The sequence below is a fragment of the Lepus europaeus genome, chromosome 5 (assembly GCF_033115175.1).
Source record: "Lepus europaeus isolate LE1 chromosome 5, mLepTim1.pri, whole genome shotgun sequence".
Taxonomy (NCBI): Eukaryota; Metazoa; Chordata; class Mammalia; order Lagomorpha; family Leporidae; genus Lepus; species Lepus europaeus.
The window spans coordinates 155347583-155360768 of record NC_084831.1 but is presented as its reverse complement, the minus strand read 5'-3'; the positions used below and the strand labels follow the sequence as shown (position 1 = coordinate 155360768).

The following is a 13186-nucleotide window of genomic DNA, read 5'->3' as shown; positions in this document are numbered from 1 at the left end:
TCTTCCTCCTCCTTCTATTCTCACTCTTAATTTTTACAAAGATATACTTTCAGTTTACTTAGTGGGTGTAAAGTTAACCCTATACCAAGTAAAAGAGTTCAACAAATAGTATGAAGAAAAAAAGCTTTTACTCAATGGAAGGGATAAAGGGTATAAACAATCATCAAGTTTCAAAATGTCCATTTCACTCCAGTACATTATATCTTAGGTATTCTATATTACCTCGAATCAGGGGAAACATGATATCTATCTCTTTGGGACTGATTTATCTCACTAAGTACAATGGTTTCCAGTTCCATCCATTTTGTTGCAAGGCAGGATTTCATTTTTTTTTTCAACTGAATAAAATAATCCATAGTGTATATATACGATAATTTCTTTATCGAGTCAACAGTTGATGGACATCTGCACTATTGTGAATTGTGCTATAATGAACATGGGATACAGATAACTCTTTCAGATGCTGTTTTCTTTTGGTCTGGGTAAATTAAATACCCAGCAGAGGGATGGCTGGATCATATTCAGCTTTCTGAGGTATCGCCATACTGTCTTCCACAATGGCTGCACCAGTTTATATTCCCACCAACAGTGGGTTAGGGTACCTTTCTCCCCACATCCTCACCAGCAATTTGCCGTTTCAAATGAGTGATTTCTGTTGTTGATTTCTGTATCAGAGTCATTTACACTGGAGTGAGGTGAAACCTCATTGTGGTTTTGATTTGCATTTCCCTGATGGCTAATGATCCTGAGCATTTTTTCAACTGTCTGTTGGCCATTTGAATTTCCTCTCTCAAAAAATACCTGTTCATTTCTTAACTGGATTGCTTGTTTTGTTGTTGCTGAATTTTTGAGCTCTTCATAGATTCTGGATATTAACCCTTTTTCAGTTGTAGTTTGAAAAATTTTCTCCCATTCTATCAGTTTCTTCTTTACTTTGCTGAGTATTTCTTTTTTACTGAAGAAGCTTCTCAGCTTGATATAATCCCATTTGTCAATTTTGGTTTGATTGCTTATGCTTCTGGAGTCTTTTCCAAGAAGTCTTTGCCTATGCTAATGCCTTGCAGAGTTTCCTTAATGTTCTCTAGTAATTTGATGGTATTGGGGCATACATTTAAGTCTTTAATCTATTTTGAGTAGATTTTTGTGTAAGGTGTGAGGTAGGGGTCTAGTTTCATACTTCTGCATGCATAGGTCCGTTTTTCCTTGCACTATTTGTTGAAGAGACTGTCCTTACTCCAAAGATTGATTTTAGATTTTAGTTCCTTTATCAAAGGTAAGTTGTTACTATATGTGGCATTTGTTTTCCATTGATCTATATGTCTATTTTTGTGCCAGTACCAGGCTCTTTTGATTATAACTGCCCTGCAGTAGGTCTTGAAATCTGGTATTTTAATGTCTCTGGTTTTGTTTTTGTTGTATAAGATTCCTTTAGCTATTTTGGGTCTCTTGTGTTTCCATGTGAATTTTAGCATCATTTGTTCTAGATCTGAGAAGAATGTCCTTGGTATTTTGATTGGTATTGCATTGAACCTGTAAATTGCTTTTGGTAATATGGACATTTTGATGATATTGATTCTTTTAATCCATGAACATTGAAGATTTTTCCATTTTTTGTGTCTTCTTCTATTTCTTTCTTTAATGTTTTGTAATTTTCATCACAGAGATCTTTGATATCCTTGCTTAAATTTATTCCAACATATTTATTTTTGTAGGTACTGTGAATGGGATCTATCTTAAAAGTTCTTTCTTGGCCATGGCATTGGCTTTGTATACAAAGACTATTAATTTTTATGTGTTGGTTTTATATCTGGCCACTTTATCAAACTCTTCTATGAGTTCCAGTAGTCTCTCAGAGCTGTGTTTTGTATCCCCTGCATATTGTCATCTACAAATAGGGATAGTTTGAATTCTTCCTCCTTTCCAATTTGTATCACTTTGATTTCTTCTTTTTGCCTAATGGTTCAGGACTATATTAAATAGCAATGATGAGAGTGAGCACCCTTGTCTGGTTCCAGATCTTAAGGGGAATTCTTTCAGCTTTTCCCATTCAATAAAATGCCAGCTGTGTGTTTGTCATACATTGCCTTGATTGTGTTAAGAAATGTTCCTTCTATATCAAATTTGCTTAAGGTTTTTTTAATATTTATTTATTTTATTATTTATTTGAAAGTCAGAGTTACACAGAAAGAAAGTGAGAGGCAGAAAGAGAGAGTTCTTCCATCTGCTGGTTCACTCCCCAACTGACCTCTATGGCTGAAGCTGTGCCAATCTGAAGCCAGGATCCAGGAGATTCTTCTGGGTCTCCTATGCGGGTGCAGGGGCCCAAGGACTTGGGCCATCTTCTACTGCTTTCCCATGGCATAGCAGAGAGCTGGATAGGAACTGGAGCAGCTGGGACTCAAACTGGCACTGAAATGAGATACTGGCACTGCATGAGGCAGCTCTACCTGCTATAATACAGCACCAGCCCCAGCTTAAGGTTTTTATCATGAAAGGATGTTGCAATTTACTAAATCCTTTCTCTGCATCTATTGAGTTAACTATAGGGTTATTGTTCTTCAGTTTTTTATATGATGTGTCACATTGATTGGTTTGTGAATGTTGAACCACCCCTGCACACCAGGGATATATCATACTTGGTCCGAGTGAATGATCTTTCTGTTGTGTTGTTGGATTTGATTAGTTAATATTTGAACATTTTTTATCTATGTTCATCAGGGAAATTGGTCTGTAGTTCTCTTTGTTGCATCTTTTTCAGGTTTAGGAATTATGGTGACAGAGGACTCATAGAAGAATTTGGAAGGATTCCCTCCCTTTCAGTGGTTTTGAGTAGCTTGAGAAGAAATGGAATTAGATCTTCTTTAAATGTCTGATAGAATTCAGCAGTGAAACCATCCAGTCCTGGGCTTTTCTTGTTGGTAGGGTTTTTATTACTGATTCAGTTTTCATCTTGGTTATTAGTCCGTTTAGATTTTCTGTGTGTTCATGACTCAATTTTGGTAGATTGTATGTGTCCAGGAATCTTTCCATTCTTCTAAATTTCCCAATTTTTTGGCATATAGCTCTTTTTAGTGATTCCTGATGATTCTTTTTGTCTCGGTAGTATATGTTTTTCATTTCCTTTTACTTCTCAGATTTTTATTGATTTGGTCTTATCCCTCTTTTTTTTATTTTTTGGTTAGTTGAGCCAATGGTGTATACGTTTTGTTTATTGTTCCAAAAACCCAGCTCTTCATTTCACTGATCTTTTATATTGTTTTGTTAGTTTCAATTTTGTTTATTTATTCTTTAATTTTAATTATTTCTTTCTTCCTACTAAGTTGGATTTTGGTTTGTTGTTGTTTTTCTTGATCCTTGAGATGCCTTGATAGGTCATTTACTTGTTACTTTTCCAATTTTTTAGTAGGTGCCAACTGCTATAATTTTCCCTCTTAACACTGCTTTTGTTGCATCTCATAAGATTTGATATGATGTATTGTCATCTTCATTCATTTCTATATATTTTTTGAATTCTCTTTTGATTTCTATGACCCACTGTTCATTCAGAAGGTTGTTGTTCAGTTTCCATGTGTTTTCACATGATGTAATGATTTTTATGTTGTTGATTTCTGTCTTTATCCCATTGTGTTCAGAGAAAGTTCCATGCACTGAGGAGAAGAATGTGTATTCTGCACCTATGTGATGAAAAGTTCTGTAGATATCCATTAGGTCCATTTGGTCCATAGTATTGATTAGCTGTATTGTTTCTTTGTTGATTTTCTGTCTAGTTGATCTGTCCATTGTTGAAAGTGGGGTGTTGAAGTCCCCTGTTACTGTTGTATTGGAATCTATGTTTCCCTTAAATCTATTAACAATTCCTTTTAAGTAGCCAGGAACTCTATAATTGGGTGCATAAACATTTTTTGATTTTTTAAAAATTTATTTATTTATTTGAAAGGCAGAGTTACAGAGAGGCAGAGGCAGAGGGAGAGAGACACAGAGTGGTCCTCCATCAGATGACCACAACTCTTGGAGTTGTGGCGATTTGAAGCCAGGAATTAGGAGCTAGCTAGCTAGCTTGCTTGTTTGCTTCCTCCCTCCCTCCCTCTTTTCCTTCCTTCCTTTCTTTCTTTCTGACAGTGAAAGAGAGAGAGAGACAGAGAGAAAGGTCTTCCTTCTGTTGGTTCACCCCCCAAATGGCGCTGCACCGATCCAAAGCCAGGAGCCAGGTGCTTCCTCCTGGTCTTCCAAGCTGGTGCAGGGCCCAAGCATCCTCCACTGCCTTCCCGGGCCACGGCAGAGAGCTGGACTGGAAGAGGAGCAACTGGGACAGAATCCAGCGCCCCGACCAGAACTAGAACCCAGGGTGCTGGTGCCGCAGGCAGAGGATTAGCCTAGTGAGCCATGGTGCCGGCCACCAGGAGCTTCTTCTGAGTCTCTCATGTGAGTGCAGTGGCCCAAGGACTTGGGCCATCTTCTCCTGCTTTCTCAGGTGATAGTAGAGAGCTGGATCAGAAGTAGAGTAGCTGGGACTTGAACTGCTGCCCACATGGGATGCCAGCACTGCAGGCGGTGGCTTTACTTGCTACACCACAGTGCCAAACCTACATATGCATTTATTTTAGTCACATCTTCCTGTTGAATTGAAGCCTTAATCATTACAGAGTGCCCTCCTTTGTCTCTTCTAACAGTTTTTGTGTTAATGTCTATTTTGTCTGATGTTAGGATGGCAACACCTGCTCTGTTTTGCTTTCCATTAGTATGGAATGTCTTTTTCCATCCTTTCACTTTCAGTTTATGTGTGCCTGTGTTGGTAAGATGTGTTTCTTATGTGTTTTGTTATTTACTTCTAAATAGGATTGTTTTGGTTACTGATTTTCATGATGAATTTAATTTTACTAAAAATTATTTGTAAATGCTTTCATACAGTTTTGTAAAAGTAAAATTGACAGAAAATAAACTGCATGCATTTAGCATGTATAGGGGTTTTTTTTTTTCCACACTGTTTCTCTGATAGTATCTTTATTCAAAATAAGTTGTCCAAAAAGATTTGACCTTTTTGCGATAAGCAAATTTAAGAGTTTATCCACCAGGCTTCTTTCCTTCTGTGGCAGTTTTCTTCTCTGCTGGCTTCTTGGAAGCTGCAGCCTTTTCCCCCGAAGACTTCTGCTTCCTGACACCAGCAGCCTGCTTTCTTTTCTTCACCTCCACAGGCTTCTTGCCTGCAAACCCCTTCTGGTCTGACTTGGCTGCTAATGCTGCTGCCGCCTCTCCACCCGGAGTTTATGATTTCTGGACCGGCAAGGAATGGTGTTCCAGCTCGTAGTCTGCTTATGGGTTTGGCTTCAACATGGTTGGAATGTTACTCAGTGGATTCTTATTCAGTACTCAGCAATGAATCTTTTTGGTGTGGTGCTTGGAGAGCTCTTTAAATCTCTGGGCTTTTCAAGATTCACTAAGGTCTGTATTGAGCATCTTGTACATGGGAAGGTTGTAGTTACTTTTGAGAGAAGCAGCTTCATGCCAAGTGCCATATAATTCATCTAGCTTGCTGAAAGACTTTCAGTCCAAGTTCAGGAACATCCCACGTACCCACCAGGAGCAAGCTTTAAAACTGAGCAGAATAATTCCAAGGATGTTGCTGAAGGCCCACTAGGGCTGGGGAACCTTCCCTCTGCTGAGGACCATTTGGATATCTATAACATCGTTCACAGGCCATGATTTTCACCTTAAAAATTAATCTGCTGTAGTCTTAACTGAATTTATAGTCCTACCTGTCATTGTTTTGGCAGGGCCAGACCAAATGATTGGTTTACAGGCCTTCAATGGCCTGCCGTCTGGATATCCCCAACCCTTGTGCTGGATTCCATGCTGGCTACTCGTTTTGCCCTTGCCAGCTCTCTGAGAGGCATAGACTTTTTTGATGTCTTGCCAGGCCTTAAGAGTCTGAAGCAGGCTGGCACCGTGGCTCAATAGCCTAATCCTCCGCCTGCAGTGCCGGCATACCAGGTTCTAGTCCCGGTTGGGGCGCTGGATTCTGTCCCGGTTGCCCCTCTTCCAGTCCAGCTCTCTGCTGTGGCCCGGGAGGGCAGTGGAGGATGGCCCAAGTGCTTGGGCCCTGCACCCGCATGGGAGACCAGGAGAAGCACCTGGCTCCTGCCTTCGGATTGGCGCGGTGTGCCAGGCGCAGCATGCCAGCCGCGGCAGCCATTGGAGGGTGAACCAACGGCAAAAGAAAGACCTTTCTCTCTGTCTCTCTCTTTCACTGTCCACTCTGCCAGTCAAAAAAAAAAAAAAAAAAGTCTGAAGCAGCAAAACAGTCTCCTTGATCTTTTTGTAACCTTCCACTTTATCTTCAACCATCAGGAGGACGTTAAGGAACTTCCTCAATACAGTGGCCTTTAGACATTACCAGTGCTGGCAAGGCTGATACAGCCAGGGCAGAGCAGATGGCCTGTCACTTTTGGATTGTGTAAATGCCAAAATGCCAATGGCACCAAGTTTTGGTTGGTACAAACATGCAGCCTATTTGGCACAGATTTCCAAAAGCACCCTGGACAGATCAATGAGTTCCACTGCCTCAGACACTGAGAACTTGAGCCACAGCTCTGCCAGTACTCCAAGACCCAGCAGTGGTCGGTGACCTGCTAATTCAGTGACAGCATCGGGCTGCCTGGTGTTTTTGTGCACGCTGGTGTGAAAAAAGTTCACCTGTCCCACAGAATGGGAACCTTTGGCATAGAAGATAAAGTGATGTTTTTGCCAGATTACTCTTCTCTTCTGGAGTGGACAGGCATATACCATGGCAGAGAAAAGAGAAAGCCATACTTCTCTCAACTTTGGCTCCCTCAGGAGAAAAAAAAAAAAGCTAACATGTATACTTTAATGAATTTTGACACATTAATGTACCTGTGAAACCATTGCCACAATCACGATTGTGAACCTACACATCATCTCTAAACATGTCCTTCTAAGTCTGCTTTGGGAATAGATTTCTCTGCTTTTGTTTGTCTTGCTTTTCTTCTCCCCATGCTTACCTCCCTATGTTTGGAAACTTATTGTAACTTTTATCCAGACTCCCCACATTCCCTAATTTGAAAAGTATTTTATGTTAACCAGTAGGTAAAAGGACCCAAGTCCTGCCATGATGACAATGGCTAACCTCATTTCTCCTAATCCAGGCTGCTACAAGATGTGAACTGTATTTTCTGGATGTGGGCCAGAACTCTTTTAAATCTAACTTTATAGACAGTGGACTTCATCTACATGGTGAGCCTGACTTTGGTGCCTTGCCACTATGGAATACTACTCTACAAGCTCTCCAGGAGTTACACAGGCATCATCTCTGTGGTTTCTGACTCCAGAGCCCAGATCTGCAGATAGGTAGATCTGTGTCTGAGTCAGGAAAATGATTATCTGATTTTTAAGCTCAACAAACCTTATATTTTATGCACTTTTTCATTGCCATATGTTTGCGGGGAGGGCAAAGGGGGAGCTCCCTGTGTGAATCTCATACCTCATAGACCCATTCTTGTCCTAACAAACTCCAGATTGAGCTTTAATCCATCATGTTGAGTAGTATGAGTGCCAAGATAATTGTCTATTCGCTATCCCTGTAGCTGAATTCTCCTATGTTAATTCATAACCTTTCCATTGATATTTGTACATGGAATGCTTCATCCTTCAATGGCCACATTGTTACTTCAGTTTTAAAAGTTCACAGATCATCTTACCCTAAAGAGATCCTTCAGTGAATAACGAATCTACAACAAAAGTTAAATTGCTTTTATTGAAATACATCTTAGAAAGGTCTTTTCTTCTAGGAATGGATAAGCATAATAAATCCAGGAAATAGGGTGATCTCTCAATCTAGAAGAAAAAAAAAAGGCTTGCATGTGAGTAGGACATGATTATTGCATACTTTCCAAAACAAGGATTGTTGGAAGGCCAATGTTCCCCAATGGTTTTTAAGAAGGAAAACATTTATAAATGTGGATTCTTGATTGTAGTAGGTAGAAAAGAGAATGAACATCAAAGTCATGTGTATGTGGGTGTCTGTGATACTGTCTTGTTAATGACATATTAATTATATAAATGAGTGATAGGAAGTAGGGGCTATTAGGTGAGTTGGAAACAATCCATGATGTTGGTCAAAACATGCTAAGAATACGGGTGCCCACAGCACTTGAGAGGACCTGAGGCACTGCCTGCTCCTGCTTCATCAAGCACTCAGATTGCAGAGTGAGATGTCATTCAGAAAGAAGCTTGCTATTGTCCTCAACTCCAGAAACCCTGGCTCCGCAGTTTTGCCTGGGAAGACAAACAGGCCAGAAAACGGAAAGCTCCCAATATCTTCCCAAAGAAACTGATTTCACTGGTAGCAAATTGTGTGCAAGTTCAAGACTAAATACACGAAAAGTGGAAGCTATGGAAATTGGAGGGTGGGGGAGATTCAAGGATTTAATACAGTTACAGATTGGATTGTAGACTGGTGGCTACTAAAAGAGAACTGTGGAATGAAACAGCTGGGATGAATATTCCTGGGATCAGAAAAATTTTCAAACACTGACCTTAATGACTATACCTTTCGAGGAGTCAAATTTGATGGGATTAATCAGTTCAGCAATTTATGTTACAAAATGCCGTTGAAAACAACATAGTAATTAGCCAGCAATTAGTTGAATTTAACAGCTGTGTGTCATCAGGGAAAGAGATGAAGACAGCAACTGTCATTCACTGTGAATGTGGCCACATTCAAAGCTGCATTACCCTCAGGAGGAGCACCCGAGGTCTTGCACTCTACAGGCATTTGGAAATGGAGCACAGATTTTACTAAAATAATCCAACCAACCATTAAGCAAATAACAAGTAATATGTCCCATAAAAGATGAGTATGCCGCATGACTTGCTACAATATATTATCTAAAATGTCCATTTCCCAAGAAAAATTACAAGACTTACAAAGAAAGAGTATGACACATATATACAATAGAAATTTTCATGAGAGCAACTAGATGTCAGAGTTAACAGAAAAAGACTTGAAAATAACCATTATAAATACATTCACATAACTAGAGGGAAGTATGATTAAAGGAGTACAGGAAGATGTGATGATCATGTTAAATTGCATAGAAGAGTAATAACAAAGAGAGGAATTTTAGAGAAAAATCAAATGGAAATTCTGAAGTTGAAAAGTATATATGAAATAAAAAATTTACTGCAAAAACTAGTTTATTTGAACTGGCAGAAAATTAACAAATTTAAAGATAAATTGATAAACTTTCTGTCCAGTGCATTTTGTATATTTTTGTAATTACTTAGTTTCAAATATTTATTAGCTATGTGTATGATTTCATATTTTATTAGTTATTTATAACCTCGCTTAAATTTAAAATATTTGAGGTTTTTCTAAATAATTTTATTGATATCTGATTTAAATTTTTATGGTTAGTGGACATATTCTAAAATTTGGAACTCTTTCAATAGATTAAATATTGTTTTATGTCCTAGAATAAGGCTATCTTGGACAAATGCTGTATGTGCCTTTGGGAAGAATGTAAAATCTGCAGGTTTTAGACAAATTATTCCATAAAAGCCACGTAGGTTAAGATGGTTAACAAAATTTTTGGATTTTCTATATCCTTTTATTTTACTCTATTTATTAAGGGGGAAATTGATGTTTCACTTCTGATTGTAGATTTCTCTACCTGTCCATTCAGTTCAGTCAGCTTTGGCTTCATTTATTTATTTATTTTAAAGATTTATTTATTTATTTGAAAGTCAGAGTTACACAGAGAGAGGAGAGGCAGAGAGAGAGAGAGAGAGAGAGAGGTCTTCAACTCCTGGTTTAGTCCCCAATTGGCTGCAATGGCCGGAGCTGCGCCGATTGGAAGCCAGGAGCCAGGAGCCAGGAGCTTCTTCTGGGTCTCCCACGTGGGTGCAAGGGCCCAAGGACTTGGGCCATCTTGTATTGCTTTCCCAGGCCATAGCAGAGAGCTGGATTGGAAGTACAGCAGCCGGGTCTCAAACCAGCGACCGTATGGGATGCTGACGTTTCAGGCCAGGGTGTTAACCCTCTGTGCCACAGTGCTGGCCCCTGGCTTCATTTATTTTTAAGCAAAGTTATTAACCACTTCCATTATAATATTGCTATAGCATCTTCTTGGATTGATCTGATTATCCCAATAAAATGTCTGTAACTTCATGTTTATTCTTCTTAAGATTCATTTAATCTATTATTAATAAGCTTCAGTTTTCTTATGCATATCATTGACAAGGTATATTTTTTTCCTTCCTTTTATTTCTAATCTGTTTCCATGGTTTGTATATGGTTTGAGTGTGCCCACTAACTGTTCCTGTTTGGTATCCTGTGTGGTTGTGTTAAAAGAAGGTGGATGCTGATGCCGTGGCTCACTCTGTTAATCCTCTGCCTGCAGCGCTGGCATCCCATATGGGCACTGGGTTCTAGTCCCGGTTGCTCCTCTTCCAGTCCAGCTCTCCGCTGTGACCCGGGAAGGCAGTGGAGGATGGCGCAAGTGCTTGGGCTCCTGCCCCCGCATGGGAGACTAGGAGGAAGCACCTGGCTCCTGGCTTCAGATCGGCGTAGGTCTTGCCACAGTGGTCATTTGGGGAGTGAACCAATGGAAGGAAGACCTTTCTCTCTGTCTCTGTCTCTCACTGTCTAACTCTGTCAAATTAAAAAAAAAAAAAAAAAGAAAGAAGGTGGAATCTTTAAGAGTTGGGCCCTAGTGGAAGGGGATTAGATCATTACAATGCAAGCCTATGAAGAGATTAAAGTGGTTCTGTGAGAGGGATGAATGTAGTTCTCACAGGAATCCAATTACTTTCTTCAACAGTAGATTGTCACAACAGAGTAAAAGTGGTCACTGCATCTCCCTGAATCTCCTTGTTGCACACACTTCTGCTGCTAGAGGATGAGCCCATGAGGCTGACTCCAAAGTGGGAACTAACTAAACCCCTTTTCTATGTAAAGGATCCCTCAGGTATTTTGTTATGCAGCAGAAGATAGACTAAAGCACTGTTTTTGTTTGTTTGTTTGTTTTAATTTATTTATTTTTGACAGGCAGAGTGGACGGTGAGAGAGAGAGAGAGAAAGGTCTTCCTTTGCCGTTGGTTCACCCTCCAATGGCCGCTGCGGCCGGCGTGCTGCAGCCGGCGCACCGCGCTGATCCGAAGGCAGGAGCCAGGTGCTTCTCCTGGTCTCCTATGGGGTGCAGGGCCCAAGCACTTGGGCCATCCTCCACTGCACTCCCTGGCCACAGCAGAGAGCTGGCCTGGAAGAGGAGCAACCGGGACAGGATCGGTGCCCCGACCGGGACTAGAACCCGGTGTGCCGGCGCTACAGGCGGAGGATTAGCCTATTGAGCCACGGCGCCGGCTCTGAAGCACTGTTTTTTAACACTTAATGAAATTGCAGATATGGCTATTTAGATTCATCATTTTTTTACTTTCTTTCAATTTTCCCAATCTATTGTTTTATTTTTCTCTTTATCCTTTCCTGACTTGTTCTGGCTAATACAGCATTACTTAAAATTGTAGTATAATCAGTATGTGGGTTTAGCTATACTTATTTGTACTATATAAACATTTTAAAATTTATTTTCATTTTATGTGAAAGAGAGAGAGTGAGATAGGGAGAGAGAGAAAGACACAGATCTTCCATTCACTGGTTCACTGCCCAAATGCCTGCAGTGGGCTAGGTTAGCACAAAGATGGAAGCCCAGATCCCAGTCTAGGTTTTCCTTGTGAGTAGCATGGACCCAAGTATTTGAGCTGTCACCTGCTGCTTCCCAGGATGGTATCAGGATTGCAATATGTATACCAACCACCATTTTCTCAGAGTTAATATTGTTTAATACTTTAAGTAAAGTGCATGACCCATGTGACAGCATAGTTCCCTTTACTACTCCTGCCCTGTGTGCTATATATATATATTTTTTAACTTTTATTTAATGAATATAAATTTCCAGTGTACAGCTTATGGATTATAATGGCTTCCCCCCCCCCATAACTTCCCTCCCACCCGCAACCCTCCCCTCTCCCGCTCCCTCTCCCCTTCCATTTGCATCAAGATTCATTTTCAATTCTCTTTATATACAGAAGATCAATTTAGTATAAAGATTTCAACAATTTGCACCCACATAGAAACACAAAGTGAAACATACTGTTTGAGTACTAGTTATAGCATTAAATCACAATGTACAGCTCATTAAGGACAGAGATCCCACATGAGGAGCAAGTGCACAGTGGCTCCTGTTGTTGACCCAACAAATTGACACTCTAGTTTATGGCGCCAGTAACCATCCTAGGCTGTCGTCATGAGTTGCCAAGGCTATGGAAGCCTTCCAAGTTTGCCGACTCTGATCATATTTAGACAAGGTCATAAAAGACAGAGTGAGGATAGTAACCAATGATCCTAAGAGTGGCATTTACCAGGTTTGAACAATTATACAGCATTAAGTGGGGAAGAGGACCATCAGTACACACATGTTGGGAGTAGAGCCATTGGTGGTAGAGTAGAGGTTATGATTACAAAGGAATGAGGCCCAAGTGCACTAGACAGGGTCTAGAACAAAGGACAGAGTCATTATTAGAGGAGCTAAGAAAGGTGCTGTCTAAGCTACAATTAAGTTTTCTGATTGAGAGGCAAATAGAACCTGATAGAAGGGGCTTGATAATAATCTGTTGGGCTTTAGGCCTTGTAAATTCAGAGGCCCAGACCTATCAATCTCTTCACATGGGGTATATCCTAAGGGAGGTGTGAACCTCCTAGGGGAAGGCACTCTGTTGACTTTCATTACTTGGCTGGCCTGGGAGGAGAGCTGGCCAGGTAAAGGCAGGTGGCATCTCTAACAAGAAATTTACAGTTCTGCCTGCAATGTTGCTGACCCTACTTGACCATCCCCTCAGCTGCAGTGGTCACTTTGGAAGTTGGGCTGAGTGAAGGGCTTTTCAGCTTAGGCCGGCGCCGTGGCTTAACAGGCTAATCCTCCGCCTTGCGGCGCTGGCACACCGGGTTCTAGTCCCGGTCGGGGCGCCAGATTCTGTCCCGGTTGCCCCTCTTCCAGGCCAGCTCTCTACTATGGCCCGGGAAGGCAGTAGAGGATGGCCCAAGTCCTTGGGCCCTGCACCCACATTTCTGTCTCTCTCTCTCTCACTATCCACTCTGCCTGTCAAAAAAAAAAAA

General features: G+C 40.7%; 1 long non-coding RNA gene and 1 pseudogene across 3 annotated transcripts in view; one reads left to right on the top strand and one right to left on the bottom strand.

Moving 5' to 3' along the window:
* Positions 1 to 13186, top strand: part of LOC133760455 (uncharacterized) — a 170447-nt gene that overhangs the window by 22629 nt on the left and 134632 nt on the right. The window lies entirely within an intron of this gene.
* LOC133760523 (large ribosomal subunit protein uL4-like) lies at positions 5062 to 6746 on the bottom strand (annotated as a pseudogene).